Consider the following 26,625-nt stretch of genomic DNA (forward strand, 5'->3'; position numbering starts at 1 on the left):
ACGGATCCTTAACCACGGGACCACCAGGGAAGTCCCTTAGGGAGGCATTGTGATTTGCCGATTGACAGATGAGATGAATGAAGCTCAGAGAACACAAGGGACTTTTTCAAGGTCACACAGAGAGTGCTGGGGTGGGGCTTGAACCCCGTCCTTTGACTTCAGCTCCCGCGCTCTTGACACGCGTCGTGCGCCAGCTGTCCTTCCCTCAACCCGTCTCTCATGCTGCCCTTGTTGCCGTTTGTCCTGCCAGACCTAGTCCCCAGGCCTGGAGTGAGGTTCGCCCTACCAGGCAGAGGGACACTAATCTGCAGCCCACCTGCCCGCCCTGCTCTGAGGCACACCCAGCTGGAAGCAGGGAGGCAGGGGCCACAGAGCCGGCGGGATAGGGGACAGTGGTCCAGTAACTCTCGTTGGTCTGATGGATCCAGGAGCCCAAGCCTCACTGTTCCCTTCTTGATGAGCATGCAGGGGGACAAGGAGGCTGGGACCTGGATCCCGGCCCCCTCCCCACAGCGGGGATGTCATCACCCCCAACCAGGAGACTCAACACCTGAGGAGACTGTGACTCAGCCATGTGAAATGGTTCCAGCTGCTCCAATGGGAATCCTTTTGGTGGAGCAATGGGATGGACCCGGTTCCCACTTCATTCCAATGACAAGGAGCATCGTTTCTAAACCCAGATGGTACCATGGACCCCAACATGAGGGAGAAAAGAAGGAAAGAGGGAAATGGGAGCACTCCGCATCCATCTATCATCACTGAGCAAGAGTGGGTACCAGACACATCCCCTCCACCCACAGACCTTTGATTGAGAAGCACCCGTCCCACAACATCTGTAAGGGGCCAAAGCGGCAATGGCGGGCAGCTGGACCATGGAAGAGGAGGGGAGGGCGGCGGAGAGGGACGCCTGGAGCCCCTGGAGGAGAGTTAAAACAGAGAGAGGCCAGCTAGCAGTAAGAATAAGGACTACACGGTGGCAGCTGCTGGAAGAGAAAAGTTCGTCTGTCGAGGAGGAGCTGAGCAGGCAGAAACTGAGCAGCTCAGTGGGCACTTGGTAGCAGGCTGCGACGGTGGAGTCTGAGCTGGTTGGGAAACGGAAACACAGCACAGAGAAGCCTCCCATTCATCCACTCGCTCATGTATTCACGCATCCAGTGGGACACTCACAGAGTCTGACTCTGAAAGACATGGGGCTGAACTCTGGCGATGTGCAGCTTAAGAGGTTCCATAGGGAGCAAGGCCGGGGAGCAATGAGGGGTGGATCCTGATGCCATCAGCCTGCACGCGGGAGCAGAGAAAGAGGATGTGGCTGAGGTTACCCAGCGGCAGGTGTCGTTCAGTTACTCATCATGTCCGACTCTGCGACCCCATGTACGGCAGCACGCCAGACCTCCCTGTCCCTCAGTGTCCCCCAGAGTTTGCTCAAACTCACGTCCATTGAGTCGGTGATGCCATCCAACCATCTCATCCTCTGCCGTCCTTCCTTCAATCTTCTCCTGCCTTCAATCTTTCCCAGCATCAGAATCTTTTCCAATCAATCAGCTCTTCACACCAGGTGGCCAAAGTATTGGAGCTTCAGCATCAGTCCTTCCAATAAATATTCAGGGTTGATTTCCTTTAGGATTGACTGGTTTGATCTCCTTGCAGTCCAAGGGACTCTCAAGAGTCTTCTGTAGCACCACAGTTCGAAAGCATCAAATCTTCAGGACTCAGGTGGACTGTGAGAAAAATAGAGAGCTCAGGCAGATTCCCAAGGAAACGCCACTTACGGACAAGCGTGAAAAGATGCCTTCCAAAAGGCGACGTCAGTGAATGGGTGAGTGAACGGAGACACCAGGGCTGGACCACATCCCAGGACCTACGGAAGGAGAAAACAAAATCCAGCAAAAACCCCTCTCACCCCAGACCGGCCCGGTGCGGGGCTGGGCGCCTCGGGGAGCCCAAGGGACATAATCATGGTATCCGCCCCCAGGGAGATCACAAGAGGGCAAGAAGCCACAGGGTAAACAAGCAAAATTTAAATGACCCCCAAAGAGTTAGGGGGTGTCCTGGTGGCTCAGACAGTAAGGAATCCACCTGCAATGTGGGAGACCTGGGTTCGATCCCTGGGTTGGGAAGATTCCCCTGGAGGAGGGCATGGCAACCCACTCCAGTATTCTTGCCTGGAGAATACTCGTGGACGGAGGAGCCTGGCGGGCTGCAATCCATGAGGTTGCAAAAAGTCAGACATGACTGAGTGACTAAGCCCAGCACACACAGCAAAGAGTTAACTCTTAGTGCAAGGCTAGAAGAGGAAAAAAAAAAAATGTCTCAAGGCTGCACAGTGCATGATTAATTAACAAATGAACTGCACAGGCTAAACTTGCATCAAAGTTCAGAGGACAGAGAATGCGCTTAGGGCTTAAATTGTCAAGGATGGATTTGCTGAGAGGTTCTAAAGGAGATCAGTTCTGGGTGTTCACTGGAAGGACTGATGCTAAAGCTGAAACTCCAATATTTTGGCTACCTCATGCGAAGAGTTGACTCATTGGAAAAAGCTGATGCTGGGAAGGATTGGGGGCAGGAGGAGAAGGGGACGACAGAGGATGAGATGGCTGGATGGCATCACCGACTCAATGGACATGAGTTTGAGTGAATTCTGGGAGTTGGTGATGGGCAGGGAGGCCTGGCGTGCTGTGATTCATGGGGTCGCAAAGAGTCGGACATGACTGAGCGACTGAACTGAACTGAACTGAACTGAAGGTTTGACCTGGGTTTTGAAGATGGGGTGGAATTTGTGCAGGAAAGGATGTCGGCTGGGGGCTAGTGAGGATCTGCCAGGACACATGGGAAGTGTGGGAGAAGACCAGAGCTCGGGGTGAGCTTGAGGGGCTCCTGGGGTGAGCAGTGGGCGCTCAGCAGTGTGGGCCTCAAGGGCTGTGACTGAAAGGGCTGCTCAAGGGCGTGGGGTCTGGCCAACACTCTTGGCCTTGGGGTTCCTACTGGTGCTTTTGGACAAATGGAAAATTTTAACCAAGACGTGATCTAGGGAGGCAAGATCCATCATCAGTCACTGGGATCACTGGATGAAGGGGTGACGCTCTGTATGCAGATGGAGTGCTGGCAGCAGGGGAGCAAACGAAGGGGTGGATGGAAAGAGGATTCTGCGGGAAACGTGGGTGCAGAGAAAAACTGGCAGTGCCCGCTGGACTCTCCTCCTGGCTCTAGAACTAAGAGTGGCATGGGGAGTGCCCCAGACGCTGCCCACACATGCGGGGCGCCTTGTTTGCTTTTATCTTATTTCGTTTTGCCTGATCTTTGATTCTTGGCCTCCCTGGTGGCTCAGCGATAAAGAATCTGTCTGCCAACGTAGGCGACATCGGTGCAATCACTGGGTCGGAAGATCCCCTGGAGAAGGAAATGGCAACCCACTCCAGTATTCTTGCCTGGAGAATTCCATGGACAGAGGAGCCTGGAGCGCTATAGTCCATGAGGTCGAAAAGTGTCAAACATGACTTAGTGACTAAACAACAGAAACAAATCTTTGATTTCTGTCCCGGTGTGGACCATCAGGGCTGGTTCAGGGCTCTGCTCAGTAGCAGGGATCCGGGATGCTCTGGGGAGGGGCTCCGATTCTCAGGGGCCTCGTGAAGAAGGCTGGCACCCAGGGCCAGGCGGTGCCCATCCCTAACCTCTCCAGGTGACCCCCATGGAACCACCTCCGCTCAGAGCCCGCAGGGCACGAGCCTCCCGCTCCTTATCACCGCAGCACCTTATGCAATAACCATACCGGAGCAGGGACAGAAAGAAATTTCATTCTCATTTTCTCTCCCTGCTCAGAGCAGTATCTTGCCCACAGCCCGATTTCCCAATCTCTCCTCTGGTGCCTTTTAGTATTTATAGCTATGTGGACAGAATGTGGAGTGAGAGTTCGTCGGCCCAGGAGCAGATTTAGGAGAGCCATCCCCAACCCGAGGACCCACAAATCCCCAGAGGCTGCCCTCAGGGCCGTTCCTCGGGGCTCACGTGAGAGGGTGCCTGGCAGGATCCGGTCATTCACCCCAGGTCCCCCTCCATTCTCTCCACTGCCTGCACCACCACCAGCCTGCTCACTGCGCTGCTTGATTGCCGGGACCAATTTGCCTTCCTTCATTAATCTCTTTCCCCTGTGGACATATTGTTCAGTCACTAAGTCATGTCTGACTCTTTGCAACCCCATGGACTGCAGCACGCCAGGCTTCCCTGTCCTCTACTATCTCCTAGAATTTGCTCAAATTCATATCCATTGAGTCAGTGATGCCATCCAACCTTCTCATCCGCTGTCATCCCCTTTTCCTCCTGCCTTCAATCTTTCCCAGAATCAGGGTCTTTTCCAATGAGTCAGCTCTTCACATCAGGTGGCCAAAGCATTGGATTTTCAGCTTCAGCATCAGTCTTTCCAATGAATATTCAGGACTGATTTCCTTCAGGATTGACTGGTTTGATCTCCTTGCAGTCCAAGGGAATCTCATGAGTCTTCTCCAACACCACAGCTGGAGAAGGCTTCAACTGTGGCGCTTGAGTCTTCATGGACCATAAAGATGGACATATTCATTATCTATTGATGCATTTTACAAATGCCCCCAAACTTGATGTTTAAACCAGCACATTTCTCTGGGTCAGGGTGTGGCTTAACTGGATCCTCTGTCTCTGGGTCTCACAGGCTGTGTTCAAAGTGTCAGCCAGGGCTGGGCCTCGTCTGAAGGCCCGGCTGCAGCAGGAGCCACCTCCAAGATCACTCTGTGGCTGTCAGCAGGGATCAGCGGGTGCGAGTTCTCAGGTTCTGAGAAGGGGCGTCTTGCACGGCCGCCCAGCCCCCAGCCCCACATGTACCCTCCTCCGGGTAAAGCCCCTGCTGGCTAATCCATCACACCGTCTGACTGTCTCACTAGCAAAGGAATGGATCACTGGGCTTGGGGTCCAAAACCCCACTGTAGGTCTGGCTGCTGCCCCTCAATCCGGCTTCCAGGTCTTACTCTAGGAGACGGGGTTGGGGAAGCTCGGTGTGGGGTGGGGTTTGAGCTAAATGACTTCTAAATGCCCCCTGTGTTTCTCACCATAACTACCTCCAGCTTTGACTTTGCACCAGGTGTTCTTCTGCAGCTGCTTCCTGAGGCCTCTGCGTCCCTCCCCCAAGCTTTCACCCCCCCCCAAGTTCCCACACATCTGTCGCTTGCACGTTGGCCGTACACTCCACCCTCCCCGCCACCCAGAGAGGGAAGCTGCCGTTCAGCAAGAGCCGGGCTGGGTGGGGCGCCCATCACCCGTGGCCACCCAATGACCATTGCACCCACGCCACCCCGTAGAATGTTCCATGATGATGGAACCATTCACTCTCCAATCGCCACTGGCCACCTGTGGCTGCTGACCACTGAGACGTGCCTTTTGTCACCAAGTCACTGTATTTGGTTTCCACTGGTTTGTGTTGTTGCTGTTCAGTTGCTCAGTTGTGTCCGACTCTTTGCGACCCCGTGGACTGCAGCACGCCAGGCTTCCCTGCCCTTCACCACCTGGTTTGTATTTAACTTTGAACATTTTTTTTTTTCTGTCTGTATTTTTTTGGTTGCACTGGGTCTCACCGCTGGGCATGGTCTTTCTCTAGTTGAGGCAAGCAGGGGCCACTCTACAGCTGGTGTGTGCAGGCTTCCCATGGTGGTGGCTTCTCTTGTTGCGGAGCGCAGCTTCTAGGGGCACAGGCTTCAGTAGCTGTGGCTCACGGGCTGAGCTGCTCTGCAGCGTGTGGGATCTTCTCAGACCAGGAACCCACATCCCCTGCACTGGCAGCCAGATTCTTAACCTCTGGATGACCAGGGAAGTCCAGCCTTTAACTTTAATATTAATAGCCCTGGGCAGCTAGTGGCTGCTGCCTGCATAGGACAATGCAGCCCTCAAAGGTGGGGGCTAGAGCTTAGCCATCTGACTTGCACTTGAGATTCTGTCTCTCTTGAGTTCTGAAACATCCATGGAAACTCTACACGGCCAGAGGAAACCGGAACCTCCCCAGGCCGAAGAGGACCAGACCAAAGCAGCATCTCAAACATGAATGTGGAAATGACCCATTAAAACAGATTCTGATGCATAGTCTGGGGCAGGTCTGAGGAGTCTGCGTTCCTAACAAATTTTCCCACCTTGGATAGCCAAACTCGAAGGTCTCCCCATTTACAGCAGGCAGACAACCCCCCTTCAATCAGTCCACCTGCCCAAACCACCATATTCTTCCTTTCCCCATGTCTCCCTTTCAAAGAAGAGAACCCCAAACCCTCAGCACCCCACCCCTGGAGGCCTTGACCCAGCGGAAACAGTCGGAGAAAGACCTCCAGGTCATGCATCCCTGGCTTGGCTCAGATTGGCAGCATCAGCCGGGCTGTTTAATAACAGTGCCACGTGGCCTCACCAGCTCAGCGTCGGTCAGGTGGTCCCGCAGGGTCTCTGCTTTGCTTGCGGTCCTGGCTGCGACAAGGACTGTTCGCAGGAGAGCTGTAAAGGTTTATCCAAAGCTTCCCGGCACAGGGCCGTGGGCTCTGGAAACCACTGGCCCGGCTGCTGGGTGGAATCCGATGGTCCCAGAGGCCAACCCCAGATCCTCCTGCAGCGCCGCGTGGCCTCACCAGCTCAGCGTCGGTCAGGTGGTCCCGCAGGGTCTCTGTCTTGCTTGCAAGAAGGACTGTTCGCAGGAGAGCTGTAGAGACTTCCATGGAAAGGTTTATCCAAAGCTTCCCGGCACAGGGCTGTGGGCTGCTGGGTGGAATCCGATGGTCCCAGAGGCCAACCCCAGGTCCTCGTGCCGCGTGGCCTCACCAGCTCAGCATCGGTCAGGTGGTCCCGCAGGGTCTCTGTCTTGCTTGCAAGAAGGACTGTTCGCAGGAGAGCTGTAGAGACTTCCATGGAAAGGTTTATCCAAAGCTTCCCGGCACAGGGCTGTGGGCTGCTGGGTGGAATCCGATGGTCCCAGAGGCCAACCCCAGGTCCTCGTGCCGCGTGGCCTCACCAGCTCAGCGTCGGTCAGGTGGTCCCGCAGGGTCTCTGTCTTGCTTGCAAGAAGGACTGTTCGCAGGAGAGCTGTAGAGACTTCCATGGAAAGGTTTATCCAAAGCTTCCCGGCACAGGGCCGTGGGCTGCTGGGTGGAATCCGATGGTCCCAGAGGCCAACCACCGCGTGGCGGCCTCTCGCATGTCAGCAGCCTTCTCAGCCTCACTCGCCCTGTGCTTCCAGCACCGCCATCCGCTCCTCTTACAAACACAGGAGCCAAGTCACAGAGAGGCTGAGCATCCGGCCTGTAGTCACACAGCAGAGCCCAGCTTCCATCCCACGCAGCCCAGCCCCAGAGGAGGCCAGTGTACCTGCTAAGTGGTACCTCACCTGTTTAAAGGAGATCCCTGACCTGCTGCCCAGGAAGATGGGGAAGATCCAAGGACATGAGACATGGAAAGCCTTGCGGTGTCGAAGCACTAGGGAAATCCCGGTACTGCTGGGCAGGCCTTGTTAGGCTCTGCAGGTTAGATGTTCCCAGGGAAAAAGGGGACCCCCGTCCCCCAACACCCACTGACTCCCATATGATGCCCCCCTGAGGCGGCACCGCTCTCTCTGAACGAATCCTCCAGGTCTGCCTGTCCACACCTGTGTATCCTCCTCCCTCCCTCAGCCCCGGGGGGAACAGGCGTCCAGACACACCTCCGTCCAAGAACCGCCCACGCTCTCCCATCCGGGTTAACCCTGTCCCAGTTGACACGCAGGGACGATACCTTGGGCCCCCCACTCCCAACCTCGGGTCTTGGGCACCGTCACCCTTCCCCTATCCGGTCTCACTCAGGACTGAACCCACCTCCAGCTTCAGGAAGTGGAACTCAGTGGACACATGCTTTCTTCCTGAGTCACCATGTGACTTAATTCAGGCCAAAGACAATCAGGCTCGGAATTTGGCTTTTCTTGGTGGAGGAGAAAAAACTCTTTTTTCCCAAGGTGGGGAGCTGGGAGCCACCATCTTGCCTCAATTCCCTGAGCCAACACAGAAAGAAACGGAGCTAAGAAATGGGGACACACCAGCAAATCATCCTGGTGACAGCATCCAGGTTCAGACCTGGATATTTTAGTGAAACAAATCAGGAAGAGACATCCATTCCCTCTCTTTTGGTTTCTCTTAAGTCCCAGGTTGGACCATAAAGTTGGATCATAAAGAAGCCTGAGTGCAAAGAATGGATGCCTTCGAATTGTGTGTTGGAGAAGACTCTTGAGAGTCCCTTGGACTGCAAGGAGATCCAACCAGTCCATCCTAAAGGAAACCAACCCTGAATATTCATTGGGAGGACTGATGCTGAAGCTGAAGCTCCAATACTTTGGCCACCTGATGTGAAGCGCTGACTCACTGGAAAAGAGCCTGCTGCTGGGAAAGATTGAGGGCAGGAGGAGAAGATGGTGGCAGAGGATGAGATGGCTGGATGGTATCACCGACTCAATGGACAAGAGTCTGAGCAAACTCTGGGAGACAGTGAAGGACAGGGAGGGCTGGTGTGCTGCAGTTCATGGGGTCACAAAGAGCTGGACGTGGCTGAGCGACTGAACAAGTCCCAGGTAGCGCAGTGGTAAAGAACCCACCTACCAATGCAGGAGATGCAGGAGACAGGGGTTCGATCCCTGTGTAGGAAATGGCTCCCCACTCCAGTATTCTTGCCTGGGAAACTCCATGGACAGAGGAGCCTGGCAGGCTACAGTTCATGGAGTTGCAAAGAGTCGGACATGGCCGAGCAGCGCAGAACAACAAGCCATTACTAGGAGGGTTTCCTGTCACGTCTGATCAAATTGTCTGATAGAACCTCTTTCTCCTCTCCCTGCTCTTCTGCCAGCTCCCCCTCCCAGCCCCATGCCCAGCCGCCTGCCCACATCTGCTGGCGGGGGCTCCGCGGAGGGAGGCCTGAGCCGGCAGAGTTTGCATAGTTCAACGGGTGCCAAAAACGTGGGGCTCTGGGAGCTGCCCGCTGCCCTCCTGCTGTTCACTTGCCCTAGCCAGGTTCAGCCACTCACCACCAGAAAACTGATTTTGCACTTCTCTGCAGAAAAAAAGTATGAACCCTGCCCTCTGCACAGATGCATGCCGCCCGCCTGGCCAGCTCCCTTGTGCCCAGTGCCCTGGCCTGGGGCATCTGGTCCGAGAGCAGTAACCTCAGAGGCCCCGGGCACAAGCAGGTTAGTTCTTTTCTCTTGCTGGGACCTTAATGAAGGCAGAGCTGCTATACTGACCCAGCGACTGGACGGCTACCAAAAACCCTTGGGCTGGGAGTCAGGAGCCTGCTGTGTTCTGTGCCCACGTGGTCAAAAAGACAAAAACCTGCCCTGCTGCAGTGTGTCCCAAGGCCCACCCTGCCTCCTCTCGACCTGGAAAATGAAGAACAGCCCTGGGTAAAGAAGTCCACCCTCGCAGCAGCTTTCTTAGCTTCTTCAGGGCTGAAAACCCACCCATCTGGAAGTTTGTTTCTCCTTACTCTGCCCGAGGGTGAGAGGTCCGGGTAGCCCCAAAGGCACACAGTAGCCTTCAATCCTCATGTGTTACTTACCCGCTGAGGGACCTTATGAACTAGCCTCTCTGTCCTCAGTGTTCACGTCTATAGAATGGGGCCACATTAGCAGCTGCCCAATATGAGTGAGTGCAAGACAGACCAAGGGGAAGGAAGGCAGCGTTGGGCCTCCTCCACGGGCAGGAGGAAGACAAGGGCTGTAATTTGTACGGTTATCAGGCACATCTTCTTCATGGTTGTCACTGGGCTGGACCTCCGTTTCACCTGCCTCCCACCCAAACGCACATGTCTGTGAACCCAGGCGGGTTTGGGAGGGAAAATCTGTTGAAAATTGGAATCCTAACGCGTTCCAGATTATTGGCCGTATGGGCAGAACAGCACGGCTGCCTCCCAGCGCGGGTCAGGGCAGGCTGGGGGCACAGGTATTCCGTAATGGATGCTGGCTGCACGTGGATCTGTTGCAGAATCAGCACCCAGCGTCTCAGTCAAGAGGCAGCTTTAAGGGCACTGAGTTACCAGGGGCTCCTCTGTTGGCTGCCTGAGGGCGGCCTGACCCCCAGTGCCTGAGTCCCGCCCCCCGCCCCACCGAGGGCTTTCCAGTGATCAATTTCCATGCAGTGGCCCCCAGATTCCATGGGCTACACTCACTTGGGTTTGAGAGTCTTGGCTTTTCAACATGACTTTAAGCTCAGCCAGTACTGGTTGAGCCTGTCCCTCTGTCCTGGATCTGGCCCTCTATGCTGTTACTGTCCCTCTGTCCTATACCTGGCCCTCTGTCCTGGGCGACCCTGCCAGCAGCAATAGCATCTGGGTCTCTTCTATCCGTGGTGACATTTTCCAGGACCAGAAGTGGAGCTGACCAGAGGGCTGCCCTTCTTCCTCCCCTCCCAGGAAACCTTCTCAAAGCTCTCCAGAGTCCCTTCCATTTGCAGCTGTTTGAATTTCATCAGCACAGAAGATCCGAAAGTGGGCATATCTGGGAAGAAGCCGCTGGACAGGAGCGTCCCTGGGAATGGCTCAGAATTGGGGACCTTTGCTGAATGGACCAGCATTAGCAACTTGCCAGTCCTCCTCTCCTAGTGCTGAGCAGAATCTTGACTTTGAGAGAAGAAAGAGCTACTCACTCAAGTGGCAATTGAAAGGCCCTTATAGAAGCCCGAGGTTGTGCTTAGAGCTGGGCAAGGCTCAGTTAATTGCTCCAGCCCCCGGGAGCCTTGTCAGTTCAGCCAGGGTCTCCTTCCATCTGTACGTCTCACACCTGAGAGCTGGCAAGAGGAGCCAGAGGGACACAGGGCAGCTGGGGGAGGCTGGACTTTCTCTTATTGCCCCAGGGCACACGCATCTATCTGGAGTAGGAAATGGCAACCCACTCCAGTATTCTTGCCTGGAAAATTCCAGGGACAGAGGAACCTGATGGGCTGCAAAGAGTCGGACATGACTGAGCGCCCACACACATCCACGCATCTCTCTCTCGCACACACACAAATATGCATTTCCATACAGTAGTATAGGGCCTCAGGGCGCGGCCGTCCCTGTTTGCTTGGGACACCGTGTCTTTATGTGTTCCATTCATTGGTGACTATGTGTCCTGGTGTGCGGTTCTGGTGTAATTATTAATAGTGGTCCCTCCCAGTTTGGATTCCCTGGTGGCTCAGATGATAAAAAGTCTGCCTGCAAAGCGGGAGACCCGAGTTCGATCCCTAGGTCAGGAAGATCCCCTGGAGAAGGAAACGGCAACCCACTCTATTATTCTTGCCTGGAAAATCCCATGGACGGAGGAGCCTGGTGGGCTACAGTCCACGCGGTCACAAAGAATCAGACACGACTAGCGAGTTCACGTTCACTCCCAGTTCAGATGACGACTTACAGGGTCACCCTCCAAAGTGGAACTCAGGAGAGACACAGAAGTGGGAGGAGCAGACTGGAGAGATGCTACTGAGAACCAAGACCTGGGTCTCATCTGCTCTGCTCTCTTTCCAGAACTTATAAACTGGACTGGGAGCCCAGGGCCCCTCGGTGAGGCGCTGGCAAAATTCGCTTCTAGACCCTCCCAACTCACGCAAGGATGGGGACGTCCCTGCTGGCCCAGTGGTTAAAGAATCCACCTGCTGGTGCAGGGGACACGGGTTCAGTCTCTTGTCTGGGAAGTCTCCATGTGCCAAGCTGCAGGGCAACTAAGCCCGCGTGCCACAGCTACTGAAGTCCGTGCCCTAGAGCCCGGGGTGTGCGGGAAGAGACCACGGCAGTGAGAAGCCGCTCACCGCAAAGAAGAGCAGCCCCCACTCGCCACAGCTAGAGAAGGCCTGCGTGCAGCCACAAGCCCCAGCGCAGCCAAAAATAAAAGAGTAAGAACGGCCCTTGCGACAAATTTGAGGTGGATCCTGTGATACTCTGATTGAAGCCTCACGGTGTGGTACAAACCCTTACCTTTTAAGCAAGGTGAGCGATAAATTCTGTTTTTATAATCATTAAGCATTTCTTATCAAAGTATCTGCATACCTGTTATAAGTCCATCTGAGTCAGTGAATGGGTTTTTGTTTTTTTTTTCATGGGTAAGGGTTTATTTATTTATTTTTGTTTCTTTACAGCTGCAGTTTTTTCTGCTGAATGAGTTTTAAACTGACACGGAAAATCAGTTTCATTTTCAGTGCCAGCTCTGAGCCTTAGTGTTAGTCCCGGCCCGGGTTGTAGTGTTAAGAAGAATTCTGAGGTTATATCCCAGGTGAAGGTCGGAATACCACAAGCTACACCCGATCGGGGCCCGGGATATGGAGTGGCGACATCCCGTCTGCTATCAGCCACTCCTGTCTCAGAGAGTGTCAGGGGTCTCGGGGGCTCTTTCTGTACAGACACTGCATGATACTGGAGATTCTTTGAAAGGCCTAGAGGCAGGCCTTCCTCCCCTGTTCTCTCTCCAACCGCAGTAAAGCCTTATTGCAAAGAGACCGCGATGTCAGCTGCCTCTCCTGGGGAAGAAAACCGGACAAGTCAGGGACCAAGAGACCACCGCGTTAGGCAAGATGCTTTCTCAGATCATCATCAGGCCTTGGAGAAACTTTCTCCCCGAGCCCAACGCCAAGCGTGGCAGCTACGCGTCCTGGGCCGGCTTTGACATCTTGCGCATCCCTGTCTCCTCTTGGTCCCTCAGAGCTCGGCCCACCACCCCTAAGGCAGGTCCCCAGGGAGCCTGGCAGGCGGCGGGGCTTCCCGCTGGGGAATCTTACAGGCAGCCCACTCCTTAAAGGAATTGCACCACTAGACAAAGAGGCCGCCCCCCCAGTGCTTTCTTGGCTCTGCACACGGAGGTTGCTGCTTTTGTGACAGGTGTCTTGAAGGTCTGTAGGTCCCTTGTGTCACAGCCACCCATGAGGACAGGATGTTGGATGTTTAGGGGGGAATCTAAGGAAGTATATTTGCCAACAGGCCCATCTGCTAGAACGAGAACCAGGCTCCCCACCATGCCTTTCAAGGCCGGAGGCCCAAGGGATCAAAAGCTGATTCTAAATGGTTTCTTATGCGTCCTTTCAACCAGCTGCACACGAGTCTCAGATGGGTTTGCCCCATTGTCAGCTCTCTTTTGGATCAGGGGGGTCCTGTCACTTGGTCTGGAATGGGGTGGCCCTCCGTGTTGGCGTGAGACAGAGTATTTCCTGCTGTGTCAGTAAACAAGCATGTCACAGCCCTCAGGGATTCTGGCCCTCCAAATGTCAATTTCTGAGCCCAGGAAGAGCTATGCCTGCTACCCGGCCACCACCGAGCCACTGCCATCCCCACCGGTGAGCAAGGAACTAAGGATGTGAAAAATCAAATCTCAGAATGCTGACCCCAGAGAGCTGAGATGCATATGAAAGGAGTGACTTCAGTGAGCCCAGACTCTTGCGTTTTCCCATAGAAAAGCACTGAATTCCTTGATATATCTGGTCTCCCTTAATTAACAATAATGATGTTCAGACTCCCTGCCCCTTGTTGCAAGCGTCTGTATAACCCAACTCCCTCCCCCGCCCCCCTCCCACCACCACCACCACCTCCTCCGAACAGTTTGCTCAGGGTCACTTGAGATGCTGTCTTCCGGGCTTGAAGTTCTAAAAATTTGCATCAGATAAAACATAACCCTCAACTTCTAGGTTGTGAGTACTTTATGAAAGTCAACATTGGCCATCCCTGATAAACTCCATAAAGGATGTGGAGATGGGCTATAAGGATGGAAGTAAATTAGACATACTTGCAAAACTCATTCATAAGGGAAGATGAGACCAGGGCGGACCTTGAGGGAGTAGGAGAGGGTCACTGAGGCTCAGTTCTCCTGTTTGTAAAATAAAAAGATCGATTCTGGAATCACACCATGGTCAATGTCAACATTACCCAGGATGCAGCCCCATCAGCTGAATTATGAGGCTACGGGGTGCTGGGGGCTTCCCGGTAGCTCAGTCAGTAAAGAATCTGCCTGCAGTGCAGGAGACCAGGGTTCGATCCCTGGGTCAAGAAGATCCCCTGGAGAAGGAAACGGCAAACCACTCCAGCATCCTTGCCTAGAAAAATCCCATGGACAGAGGGGCCCGGTGGGCTACAGTCCATTGGGTCACAAAGAGTCAGGCATGATTGAGCCGCTAACATGTTCACCTTCTTTCATGGGGTTCTGGACATCAGAAGTCCCACTTCACTAAAGGCAGCAGCCAGAGAATGACCCTTTTCCATCTGGCTGATATGAAACTCATCACTTTCTCTTAATACCATGTTGTGCGTGCTAAGTCACTTCCATCGTGTCTGACTCTTTGTGATCCCATGGACTGTAGCCCACCAGGCTCCTCTGCCCATGGGATTCTCCAGGCAAAAATCCTGGAGTGGGTTGCCATGCCCTCCTCCAGGGAATCTTCCCGACCCAGGGATCGAACCCTCACTGGCAGGTGCGTCTGTACCACTAGCGCCACCTGGGAAGCCCAATGCAATGTTACACCATGTCAAAATTAACCAGTTAAATCCAGCCCAAATGTCTGACTCAGAGAACAGAGGTCTACATGGCTTGGAGTCTCAACAGGGTCAATCATGCTTTTGTGGGAGATGGAGAAGCGGGAGGAGCTCTGTCCTACGATGGCGGAGTCACACCGTATAAAGGGCTGGTTTTATGAGCCTGTACTGGGTTTCAATCTCCTCACAGCTGGGCCAGAGCAGACCTGTTCACTGAGGGAATCCTGCTTACAGGGTGCTCATCCCAGCCCCAGGGTATCTCTCCCGCCTTCTGAGGCCCCAGAACATCCACAGACTCTTGGTGCCTCTTCAAACTGTCCTAAAAACAACCCATAGGGCTTCCCAGACTGCTCAGTGGTAAAGAATCCGCCTGCCAATGAAGGAGAAGCAGCTTCCATCCCTTGGTTGGGAAGATCCCACAAGCCTCAGGACAGCTAAGCCCGTCGCCACAACTACTGAGCCTGTGCTCTAGAGCCCCTGCCCCACAGTAAGAGAAGCCACCGCAGTTAAAAGCCCGCACACCGCAAATACAGAATAGACCTGATCGTCCTAAGTAGAGGAGAGCCCGCACAGAAACGAAGACCCAGCCAGCCAAAAACAAACAAACAAACACTAAGGCCCCTCCCCTAGCCCTTGGCACTTATCGGTCTACTTTTAAAACAGAAAAGAAAAACCTGTAAGGCCACAGGTGCTGACACTTGCCATCACTGGTCTCAGTTTGGGTTCACCCAAGAGCCGCTCCTGAGAGGCAGATCCAGTACACCGGTAGGTGGATTCGGGGAGGGGGCGGGGGGCGGTGATACAGAGGAGGGGAGGGGATGCAGGGGAGGAGGGAGGTGATGCAGGAGAGGGGAGGGGAGGAGGGAGGGGAGGAGGGAGGGGAGGGGAGGAGGGAGGGGATGCAGGGGAGGGAGGGGAGGAGGGAGGTGATACAGGGGAGGGGAGGGGAGAAGGGAGGTATTCAGGGGAGGAGGGAGGGGATGCAGGAGAGGGGAGGGGAGGAGTTGGGAGGGGAGGGGAGGGGTTGGGAGGGGAGGGGAGGAGGGAGGTGATGCAGGAGAGGGAGGGGAGCAGGGAGGGAGGGGAGGAGGGAGGGAGGGGAGGAGGGAGGTGATACAGGGGAGGGGAGGGGAGAAGGGAGGTATTCAGGGGAGGAGGGAGGGGAGGAGGGAGGGGATGCAGGAGAGGGGAGGGGAGGAGTTGGGAGAGGAGGGGAGGGGTTGGGAGGGGAGGGGAGGAGGGAGGGGATGCAGGAGAGGAGGGAGGGGATGCAGGGGTTGGGAGGGGAGGAGGGAGGTGATGCAGGGGAGGGAGGGGAGGAGGGAGGGAGGGGAGGGGAGGAGGGAGGGAGGGGAGGGGAGGAGGGAGGTGATACAGGGGAGGGGAGGGGAGAAGGGAGGTATTCAGGGGAGGAGGGAGGGGATGCAGGAGAGGGGAGGGGAGGAGTTGGGAGGGGAGGGGAGGAGTTGGGAGGGGAGGGGTTGGGAGGGGAGGGGAGGGGGGAGGGGATGCAGGAGAGGAGGGAGGGGATGCAGGGGTTGGGAGGGGAGGAGGGAGGTGATGCAGGGGAGGGAGGGGAGGAGGGAGGGAGGAGAGGGGAGGAGGGAGGTGATACAGGGGAGGGGAGGGGAGAAGGGAGGTATTCAGGGGAGGAGGGAGGGGATGCAGGAGAGGGGAGGGGAGGAGTTGGGAGGGGAGGGGAGGAGTTGGGAGGGGAGGGGTTGGGAGGGGAGGGGAGGAGGGAGGGGATGCAGGAGAGGAGGGAGGGGATGCAGGAGTTGGGAGGGGAGAAGGGAGGTGATGCAGGGGAGGGAGGGGAGGAGGGAGGGAGGGGAGGGGAGGAGGGAGGTGATACAGGGGAGGGGAGGGGAGAAGGGAGGTATTCAGGGGAGGAGGGAGGGGATGCAGGAGAGGGGAGGGGAGGAGTTGGGAGGGGAGGGGTTAGAGGGGAGGGGAGGAGGGAGGGGATGCAGGAGAGGAGGGAGGTGATGCAGGGGAGGGAGGGGAGGAGGTTGGGAGGGGAGGGGAGGAGGGAGGTGATACAGGGGAGGGGAGGGGAGGAGGGAGAGGATGCATGGGAGGGGAGGGGTTGGGAGCCCACCAGAGGAGCAGGTCATCACACTTGCTCCTCCAGGGGCAACTGGAACTTCCTCCCGGGCAGATCTCCAGGAGACCTGTAGGGTGGACGCCTCCGAATCATCCCCATCCAGGGGCAAGGGGACCGGGCACTTCTACATTCCCTTCCCTTGGCCACTGTCAAGGGCTCATTTGGAGGTGGGAGTTCATTCCCCCACTTCTGGCAAAGCAAGTTTTCAGGATGTCAGGAAAAACCCGTGAGCAAAGAGATGGCCCCCCTGGGGGATAGACGGTAGCAGGAGACCCCAGAAGCAGTGAGGCCAAGGGGTCCGGTGGGCACCTGCTACATCACCTCACCTTCCCCCGTGGGTGTCTGTCCGTTTCCAAGGGACACTGGGAACAGAAGATTTGCTTCAGTCCTCTTGTTCCATCCTGGAGCCTCTGCACCCGCTTCTTCCTGCCGCCACCCGGACCACAGAACCCATAATGCGCCACTGGAAACAACCTGAATGTCCTTAAACCCAGGGCCCAGAGGCAAGGGCCCGGGGCTGGAGACAATTAGGAGTGATTACAAAGCCTGCTGCCTCCTTCACTCTCTGGAGGCAGATGTCTCGGTCACACGGTCTGATGAGTCCAGATGTGTTTGCTCAGGAAGCAGAGCCAGGGCCCCCCGGGATGGGGGATCAAAGAGCAGGGACCCAGCAGCTGGTCCACACCAGAGGCTAGTGCAGCCGTGCTGGGGGCCCAGGGGGTTCTGTGGAGGAGGAGCCCAAGCTGCAGGGCGAGGCAATGAGGCAGCAGCGCCCATGGGTACCCGCACCCTGCTGTAGGGTCCAGGCAGCAGGACCAGAAGGTCACCTCAGGCTCTGGACTGGAGCCCACTGCCCTAGGGTTCACAGCAGACAGAGGTGTTGGGAGAGGGGGCGAACATGCATGAGGGCAGCATTTGTGATTCGGCGTGCGTTTGCGCTCACTTGGTCGTGTCCAACTCCGTGCGGCCCTGTGGATCGTAACCTGCCAGGCCTTCTGCCCACGGCCTTCTCCAGAGCATTCTGCAAATGATGCCTCAACCAGGGAAGGCAGGCAGAGTCGGGGGGTGACCGAAAAGACAAAGTGACGCATCAGCGCCCTGGGTCAGGGGGCTGGCACGTGGGGAGCCCCCGGGACAGAGCTGTGGGTTAGAAGTGACATTTCCCCAAAGGTTCTCCTCCAGCTTCCTCTACCTCAGTAAACAGCAACTGGGCCCCACGCTGCCCTCAGTACTTGAGAGAGAAACAGAGAATCAGCCCCCACCGCTCATCCTGAATGCTCTGCTTTCAAGGTGCCTCCATGACACCGTCCTCTGCTGTCACCACGGACCATGCCGCCATCAACATGGCCCCTGCTCAGTATCGCCAAATGATGAGTGAAGAAGATCAAAAGCAGGTGGTAGACCCCAGACCAGCCTCCTAGAACCAGCTGGGCACCCGCTACCCCCCACAGCCAGGTAGCATGGGATGATGCAGGCGAAAGACACAACCCTGGCCAGATAACGGGAGAGCCAGACGCCCACATCAAGTATGTAGGTGGGTACTTCAAATAGCCTCATCAGAACACAGACATGACCAAGGGCAGCTTCCCAGAACCAACAGCATCTTGGGACCCCCACAGGTGACAGGCACACCAGAGCCATCTGGAAGGGCTTCCTGAGCCCTGGCTGGTCCAATGCGGGCAGAGCCCTAACTGCTCAATGGCGATCTGTGTTTATGAGCCTATAATCAAATGGAAACTGAAAGTTTCTCATGAGAATCACCTGTCAAAATTGTGCAGTGTCCCGACCCCGAGCCGGGAGACTGGGTTATAAATACCGGGTTTCTCCAGCTCTGCTCGCTCTCCGGGGACTCATGGGTCATTTTTCAACCCAGCATTAATCCGAGGAACTCGATCTTCCATCAAACACTGTGTCTAACAGGCTGGGTATTTGGGATACTGATTGTCCCCCGTGGATCAGAGGTAAGAGCGATTGCAGGCGATGAATCCAAAGGCCAGGCTCACCTCTCCCCAGCATACCAGCTCGCACGGCCACCCGCATCCTGAACCCACGCGGGTGGCTGCCTTGCTCTGAAACACACATCCTCAGACAGCCACCAAAAGCACCTCTCCCAAAACCATCTTTTTAAAATGCTCTTCCTTATGACAATGCAGTAAAGGTGGAAAGCCAAAAAGCATGAGGAAAAGAAAAGCTGCCCGCAAATCCATCATCTGCAGGGAAACATTTTTGTTTGGCAGGTTTTCCGGGCTTCTTTCTCTCTCCCCCGCCTCAACAGTTTTCTTTATTGGGATACATTGTACATATTGCTTTCCGCGTGGTTCTCCCCGCCCAACCCACTAAAGGTCGCATAGTGACCTTCTGCCCCGTCGTTATCCTGCCTCCAGCATAGCTTTTAATCACCACATTAATTTTTTCGGTCAGTCTCCTTTATTGAACACTAGTTTGCTTCCAATCTGCCGACAGTATAAACGATGCTGTGAAGAACATATTGTACATAGATCTTTGAGCAAATCACATTTCCTTAAGATAAATTTGTAGGAGTACAATTTTGCTGAGTCAAACTTTTTTTTTTTTTTTTTTAAAGGCTTTTGCTACATTCTTTCTTGGACTTCCTGGATGGCTCAAGGGTAAAGAATCTGCCTGCCAATGCAGGAGACAAAGTTTCAGTCCCTGGGTCAGGAAGATCCCCTGGAGAAGGAAATGGCAACCAACTCCAGTATTCTTGCTTGAGAAATCCCACGGACAGAGGAGCCTGGCGGGCTACAGTCCAGGGGGTCACAAAGAGTCAGACACAACTGAGCGACTAAACAACAACATTGTCTCTGATTGTGTGGTGTCTTTCAGTTCAGTTCAGTTCACCTGGCCCAGTATCCACTCTGGGATAACAACAGAGCAGGGGAAGTGAGTTACTGTCCGTCACAGACATGGGGGAATGATTCATCTCTCTGCTTACACCAGCTGTTTCCAGAACCATCGTTTATCTCCTTTGGCTACAGCAGAGCTGAGACGGTTATGGAGGAGAAAATGATTTCTCTTAGAAAATTAACTGAGCCTCCAAACCCCTTCTGACTTGTTGGAGCTTCAGAATTTATTTGAAAGGTAACATCCGACCCGCCCTTTTGCTCTCTAAAACTGGGACCTGAACAGGATTCCTTAATTGGATGATCTAGGGATGGCTGGTCTGGGCAAGTGTGAAGGGGAGGATGAACTGGTTTTGTTGGGGGAAGACCCCATAGAAGGGTTAAGAGGAACGATTAGATGGGCAAGGATCTGGAATTCCCTGGGGACCATGGAAGCCTCTTTTGTGTTGCTGAGCTATGTGTAAACCTGTGTACACATGCTGGTGACTGGAAGCTTAGGTCCTGCACGGGTGGCCCGTTTAAATGCACCTAACGAGTCAAGGTTGGGAGCAGGCAAAGCAAGACTGGTGACCTCACCACGCGCTTTACTATTTCATATCCATCCACACATTCCTTGTCAAGCACTTTCCCTGGAGAGCTACACCTCTGGGCAGCCAGGAAGAGGAACAACCTTCCAGAAAGTCCTTAACAGGAACAACCTCGTCTCTGGGGTCCTCCCACCTCCCTTGCTGTTGCTCAGTGGCTCCATCGTGTCCAGCTCTTTGCGGCGGCACAGACTGCAGCACGCCAGGCTTCCCTGTCCTTCACTGTCTCCCGGAGTTCACCCAAACTCATGTCCATCGAGTCGGTGATGCCATCCAACCATCTCATCCTCTGTCGTCCCTTCTTCTCCTGCCCTCAATCTTTCCCAGCGTCAGGGTCTTTTCCAATGAGTCAGCTCTTCGCATCAGGTGGCCAAAGGATTGGAGCTTCAGTTTCAGCATCTGTCCTTCCAATGAATATTTAGGGTTGAGAGAAGTCAAGAGACTCTCGAGTCTTCTCCAGCGGACTTTCTTCCCTCCTTGACTCCCCAACCTCCAGCCAAGCCACCAGCTGCTGCCTCCGATGGGCAGCTGGCAAAGTGAAAAGAGCACAGGCTCTCAAACCAGAGAGACCCACGCTTCCAATCCCAGCTTCACTGTGCAATCTCAGGCCAGTTACTAAATCTTTCTGACCCTCAGTTTCTTCATCTCCACAAGGGGGGGGGGTCATTGCTCGCCTCAACTCTTAACGCTGTCTCGGTGAAACAAAACACCTAATAAGTGTGGAAATGTCTGCTGCTCTGCTTGGCACATAACAGATGTTCAGGGAACACTATTTAACATTTTTTAAAAATCTCCAAATCCAGGGCTGCCATTCCCAGGAGGGCTCTGCACCCTGTACTGTGGCTCCAGCTCTGGCCTGTCGACTCGCATCGCCTTAGAAATGGTCAGATCTGCTGAAAGATGCTAAAGGCTGATGATCCTTCTAGGAATCCATCTTAAGTAAATAATCACAGGTTTGCTACAAAATTGTTCTTGACAACATTGTTTGTAATACTTGAAAACCAGACACAATATAAATATTAAGATACAGCAGAATAAATAAAATATAAAACATCCATGTCGTAAAATACGTTTTGACATAAATTTTGTTCAGTCTTTGAAGGTAAAAAATGGTAATCCCATTCTGGGTATCGATGTGTATTTCCTTAATTATGTAATGAACTGCTGGGCATTTTTTCCCTTTGTTTCTTGGTTCATTGTGTTTCTTTCCATAGGCGCTGCTTGCCTGTGTCCTGTATACCTCTTTCTATTTGTTATCTTAATTTTTTTCTTATGGATTGCCCCAGCTCTCTATACATTAATAAATTGGTTTCTTGTACTTTGACTTGTACTGTAAATGTTTTTTCCCTGTTTGTCCCTTGTGTTTTGACCTCAATATGTTCCTTGTTTTCCTCACCCTGAAGTTTAGTTTCTCTGTGCTCGATTCATCAATCTTGTCCTAAATGACTTCGGATCTCATGTCTTGTTTTGAAAACTGGTTTCTAACACTAAAGTTATAAATCTATTTACCCAAATTTCATCCATAAGTTTCATTGTTTCTTTTTTTTTCTGTAACATTGAAATCTTTGCTCCATCTGGAATATATTTTGGTGTAAAGAGTTAGGTGAGAGTCCAGCTTTATTTCCCCCCCACAAAGGTTAGCTTGTTATCCCAATACCATTTATAGGATAATCCTCCTTACAGACAAATACTTTAAATAAATCCTCTTTCGAGGGGGTCACAGAAGCTTTTGAGAATCTGACGAGAGCTATGAACCTTCTCCCTAGGAAAAGAAATGTACATAAATACACACTAAATTTCACAAGCAATTTCTACAGGGCCCATGGACCTTTCAAAGCATATTCACTGACTCCACAGGCATCTGTAATGGCTTAAAATCCCTTACTTCAGACGAAAGAAGCAGTGCTTACGTGGTGAAGGCCACTCAGCTGATCCTCAGGGCTGGGGGACAACCCAAGATGCCACCAGTCCCTGTCCTTGGAATTCAGAACATTTCACGTTCTCTTCTTCCAGCTTAGAGCATTAATCAGATGCCATAAACACCTCCCTCCTGAACCCAAGACTGCAAGGACATTAAACCAGTCCATCCTAAAGGCAATCAACCCTGAATATTCATTGGAAGGTCTGTTGCTGAAGCTCCAATACTTTGGCCACATGATGCGAAGAACTGACTCATTGGAAAAGACCCTGATGCTGGGAAAGATCGAGGGCAGAAGGAGAAGGGGGCAGCAGAGGATAAGATGGTTGGATGGCATCACCAACTCAATGGACATGAGTTTGAGCAAATTCCAGGAGGTAGTGGAGGACAGAGGAGCCTGGTGTGCTGCAGTTCATGAGGTCACAAAGGGTCGGACACGACTTAGTGGCTGAACGGCAACCTGAACCCAAGGGCGGGGACATGTAACAGGCTTCGCGTGACTCAGTCTCCCTTGATTTGACTTTCGAGTCTCAACCCAGTTTAGACTCTCTTTTTTTTACCCCAGATCTGTCTTCCCCTCCCAGAGCCTGCTCTGTGGGGTCACATTTATTCTTTGCTCACAGACTCACCCTAAATTCTCTCCCACCTTCACTAGGAAGCCCATGCCATTCCTCTGTTGGCCAGAAGGGGTCGCTGCTTCTGTGTCCCCCAACCATCCTGGGCAACTGGACTCCCATTCATCCCACCTCCATCCAAGCATCAGGGCACTGGCTCTTCTACACCCCACAAGCTGCCGTGTCACCTCCAGAGAGACTCAGCTCTGAACTTCCTCCAGCAAGGACGCCGAGGGGCTCCCTGCCAACAGTGTTCTCATCTTCCCAAGTCATTGCCCTCTGCGAGGTCGTGGCCACGGTCTGCAAATGGAGTTTGGCCATACTCGTGGCTATTAAAAAGCATGTTTAAATAATATTATGTGATCATCTTTTATGCCATCACAATTACCACTTAAAACAGGCAGGGGAAATGAGCCTGGCTTATCCTCTTTCCAACACCTTCTTCATTCTAAGTGTTAGTCACTCAGTCGTGTCTGACTCTTTACGACCCCATGGACTGTAGCCCGCCAGGCTCCTCTGTCCCTGGGATTCTCCAGACAAGAATACTGGAGTGGGTTGCCATTCCCTTCTTCAGGGGATCTTCCTGACCGAGGGATTGATCCCGGGTCTCCTGCATTGCAGGCAGATTCTTTACCATCTGAGTTACCAGCTCTTCATTCTAAGAGGTACCCGAACCAAGAAGGGTTGAAACCGCCTTCTTTTCTTCCGCTGGAAGGATGGGCCTGGGTCAGGGTGTGCAGACAAATGGCAAGCACTTCAACAATACCAAGGCCTGTGCCTGTGGCAGGCATAACTAATGGAGCCCCTATTTCTCCCCCACCTCTGAGTCCAGATGCAGCCCCATACCCTTTCCAACAATCACTCCCAAAGTCATGCTAGAATTCATGCTAGAGTCTGATATGGAACTAATTTTTTATCTGAGGTCCAGATTAACCTTTCAGAGTCTGAAAGCAGCTGTATAACAATTTGTGGTTTTCAAGCTACTAATTTGGGCATAAAGCACAGAATAGCAGGTAATAGTCTCTGCAAAACACTGAACTATTGAGACATTGGATCTAGATATGTAATGCCGTGCTAAATCATATCCTGTTCAAGATGAGATTCTGGTACTGATGACAGGATGATGTGTCAAAAGATCAAAAAGAAAACTGAGAAACAGAGTTTATCATTGAAGAAATTGTATGTACAAATGTATTCTATCTACAAGTTGAGAAAAGATAGTCATTATTCTGTTTTACCAATAGAATGAACCCTTTCCTTCAGCCTGCAGCCCCCGAAATTGTTTGGAGCAGAGACTGGGAGCCACAGCCATACGGAGCCTATGTCATGGAGTTGCGAGTCATGGGTGGGGCTCTGGTCCAAGTCCTGCCAAGAATACTATCTGGGCTTGGGCAAGATGCTTCAGTTTCCTCGTCTGTAAAGTGGAGACCACAGTGTCTGCCTTGCTTGGTCTTTGTGAGTGTTAAGAGCAACGACATACACGGAAGTGCTGTCTGGGTCCTGAAGCACTGCTTTCCGGTCCTGGCTGAGGCGGCACCTGACCCTGAGCTGAAGCAGGGAAGACCAGTCACCGCCTAGTGCAAACGAGAGGGCCTGGTGGGCATGCGCCAGGCTGATTGGAGCACCCGCCGGCGTCCTCACTTTGTCAGTGGGAGCCGGGAGCATAGCCCTGCACCCCCGCCAGGGCCAGGGTGTCCCAGAAAGGGTCCCGTTCATCTTCTTAACCTTAACATCTTCACAAGTCTCCTCTTTCACCTCCTTTCTCTGTCTCAACACAGCTAGCAGGCTTGGGGGCCGTTAGGAGGTGAGGACCCAGGAGGATCACAGGTGCCTGGAAAACAGAAAGAGAAACATTTCTTGGGGAGCCTGTGGGCCACCATTCCCATGCATCTCCCACGACTCACAGTCCAGCCTTCCTCACAGACACCTTGGGCACACTCACCACCCCTGGGAGCCAGTGGGACCTGAGGGGAAACTTTAGGGGCTTCTGGAAAAGGTTCCACTCCCTAATCCAGTGACATGTGGGATTAGAAACTGCTGTTGGATATAGTTGTGTGCAAGGTCAAGAGGTTGGGAGCAATGGCAGCCACTTTGCAACCATGAAGGCACAAGGGCAGAGCACAAGGTTGGAAAAAACCTCTGCCTCTGAATCCCATCACTGTAAAATGACTCAAGTCTGGAAGCACTTTGCCTGCACACTTCATGTTAAGTGAGAAAATAATTGGCTTGTAGGTCATGGACAGTTGAGTCTTCTGAGATGGAGTTGCCAGTATCTGTGCTGATGAGTTAGCAAGGTAGGGCTGGCCATGGTGGTGGTGGGTCACAACTGTATCCCCAGGGCCCTGCAGAATGCCTGACATGCAGTAAGTGTGTGAGTCATTGGTGGCTCAGACGGTAAAGAATCTGCCTGCAGTGTGGGAGACCCGGGTTTCAATCCTTGGGTTGGGAAGATCCCCTGGAGGAGGACACGGCAGCCCACTCCAGTGTTCTGGCCTGGAGAATCCCTAGGACAGAGGAGCCTGGCGGGCTACAGTCCATGGGGTCGCAAAGCGTGGGACACGTAGTAGGTGTTTGCTAAGCGCTTGTTGACGGAATCAGTAAAGATCAGAGGGACCCATGCCGCACGAGTGAATACCCGCGTCACTTCACGCTTCCCTTCCCCTGGCGGCTCTGAGAAGCCGCCTCTCCCTGTGGGGGGACCAGGCTGGGGACTGCCAGAGCCATCTTTGGGGGCGGTGAACACAGGAAGGCTGGGCTGCGTCACACATACAGATGACTCATAAAGACGGCTTTTTACCCCCTTCAGATGGTGATGTTCCTGTAATAAAGAATTTAATAACCCGCTGTGCCTGTGCAGGGAGAAAACTCATTTGTTTAATAGGCAGCAGTTGGGCTTTGTCATGTTCATTTAGCTTTTAATGACACACAATTGTGCCAATATTGATTTTAGCTTATAGGGACTCAAAAATTTACTGTCTAGATGGATTCAGGATGCAACCGTTTTGGTTTTCTTTTTCTTTTTTTAATCTTTGCCTGCTCTGAAGACACATGGCCCCTTCCCACCCTGACCCGAGAGGGGCCTGGCAGGCTAGGGACGGGGATGCTGGTCCAGATCCGATACCGTCCTCGTCTCATCCGGACGCCCTGCCTTCGCCGCCGCGTTCTGCCTGCCTCACCCCTCGCCCTCCTCAGACGGCAGGGAGGCGGCGACCGGGGGAGGTGACGTGTTTTTCATCTTGGAAAGCAGAGCAGGACTGTGTCAAGGAAACAGGAGTTAGCTTTCCAGGCGCACACACACACACAGCCATGAGGTGTGTGTGTGCGCACACACGTGCCCTAGCACGTGTGTGTCCGCCCACTCACACTCAAGCCCCAGGTGTGCATTCCCAACAAGGGCTGGGACCCTGCCGGTTATTCCACGAGTAACTCCACATGTCACTTGGAGCCACCCGGCTGGGGCACCTCTCTTTAAACATTACTTACGGCTGTGTTTCTGCTTTTATCTTTCACCAGGGACAGGATCAAAATAGCGAGAGGGATCATGGCGAGGAGCCGAACCGACTCTGTGTTTTCTGAACAGTCAATTACCTGTCAAGACAGACAGCAGACCCTCGGTATTTATGGGCCTGACACTTGTCATCTCAGTTCCGTCGTAACTCCAGTTACCCGAGAAAACAGCTCGAAGGAAGAGGGCTGGGAAAACACGGACAACCTTTATGCAGCGCGGACCCAGCGCGGGGCGCCTAGCCGACCACCGCTGACGGGAATGATCGTGTCTCGTCTCCATGTCGCCCCTTTAAGGGTGAGAGCTGGGCATTCTTATCCCCACTGTAGAGGACATTGTTGCTTGCAGGGGTCAAGTGCAGGGACCAAGGTCACAGAGAGGAAATGATGCCAAACACAGAAGCCTGGCCTCTCCCGGCATTTTCAACGATACTGAGTTGGAGGCTTATCCTGGTGCTGTTGACGACATTCTAAATCAGTCTCTGCCTGGCAGGTGAGCCTACAGACCAGGCTGTGGCTGCACCTCCGGGGGAGTGAGCGGGCA

The sequence above is a fragment of the Moschus berezovskii genome, chromosome 20, assembly GCF_049115385.1.
Source record: "Moschus berezovskii isolate FMDL1 chromosome 20, NW_MosBer_1.0, whole genome shotgun sequence".
Classification (NCBI taxonomy): Eukaryota; Metazoa; Chordata; class Mammalia; order Artiodactyla; family Moschidae; genus Moschus; species Moschus berezovskii.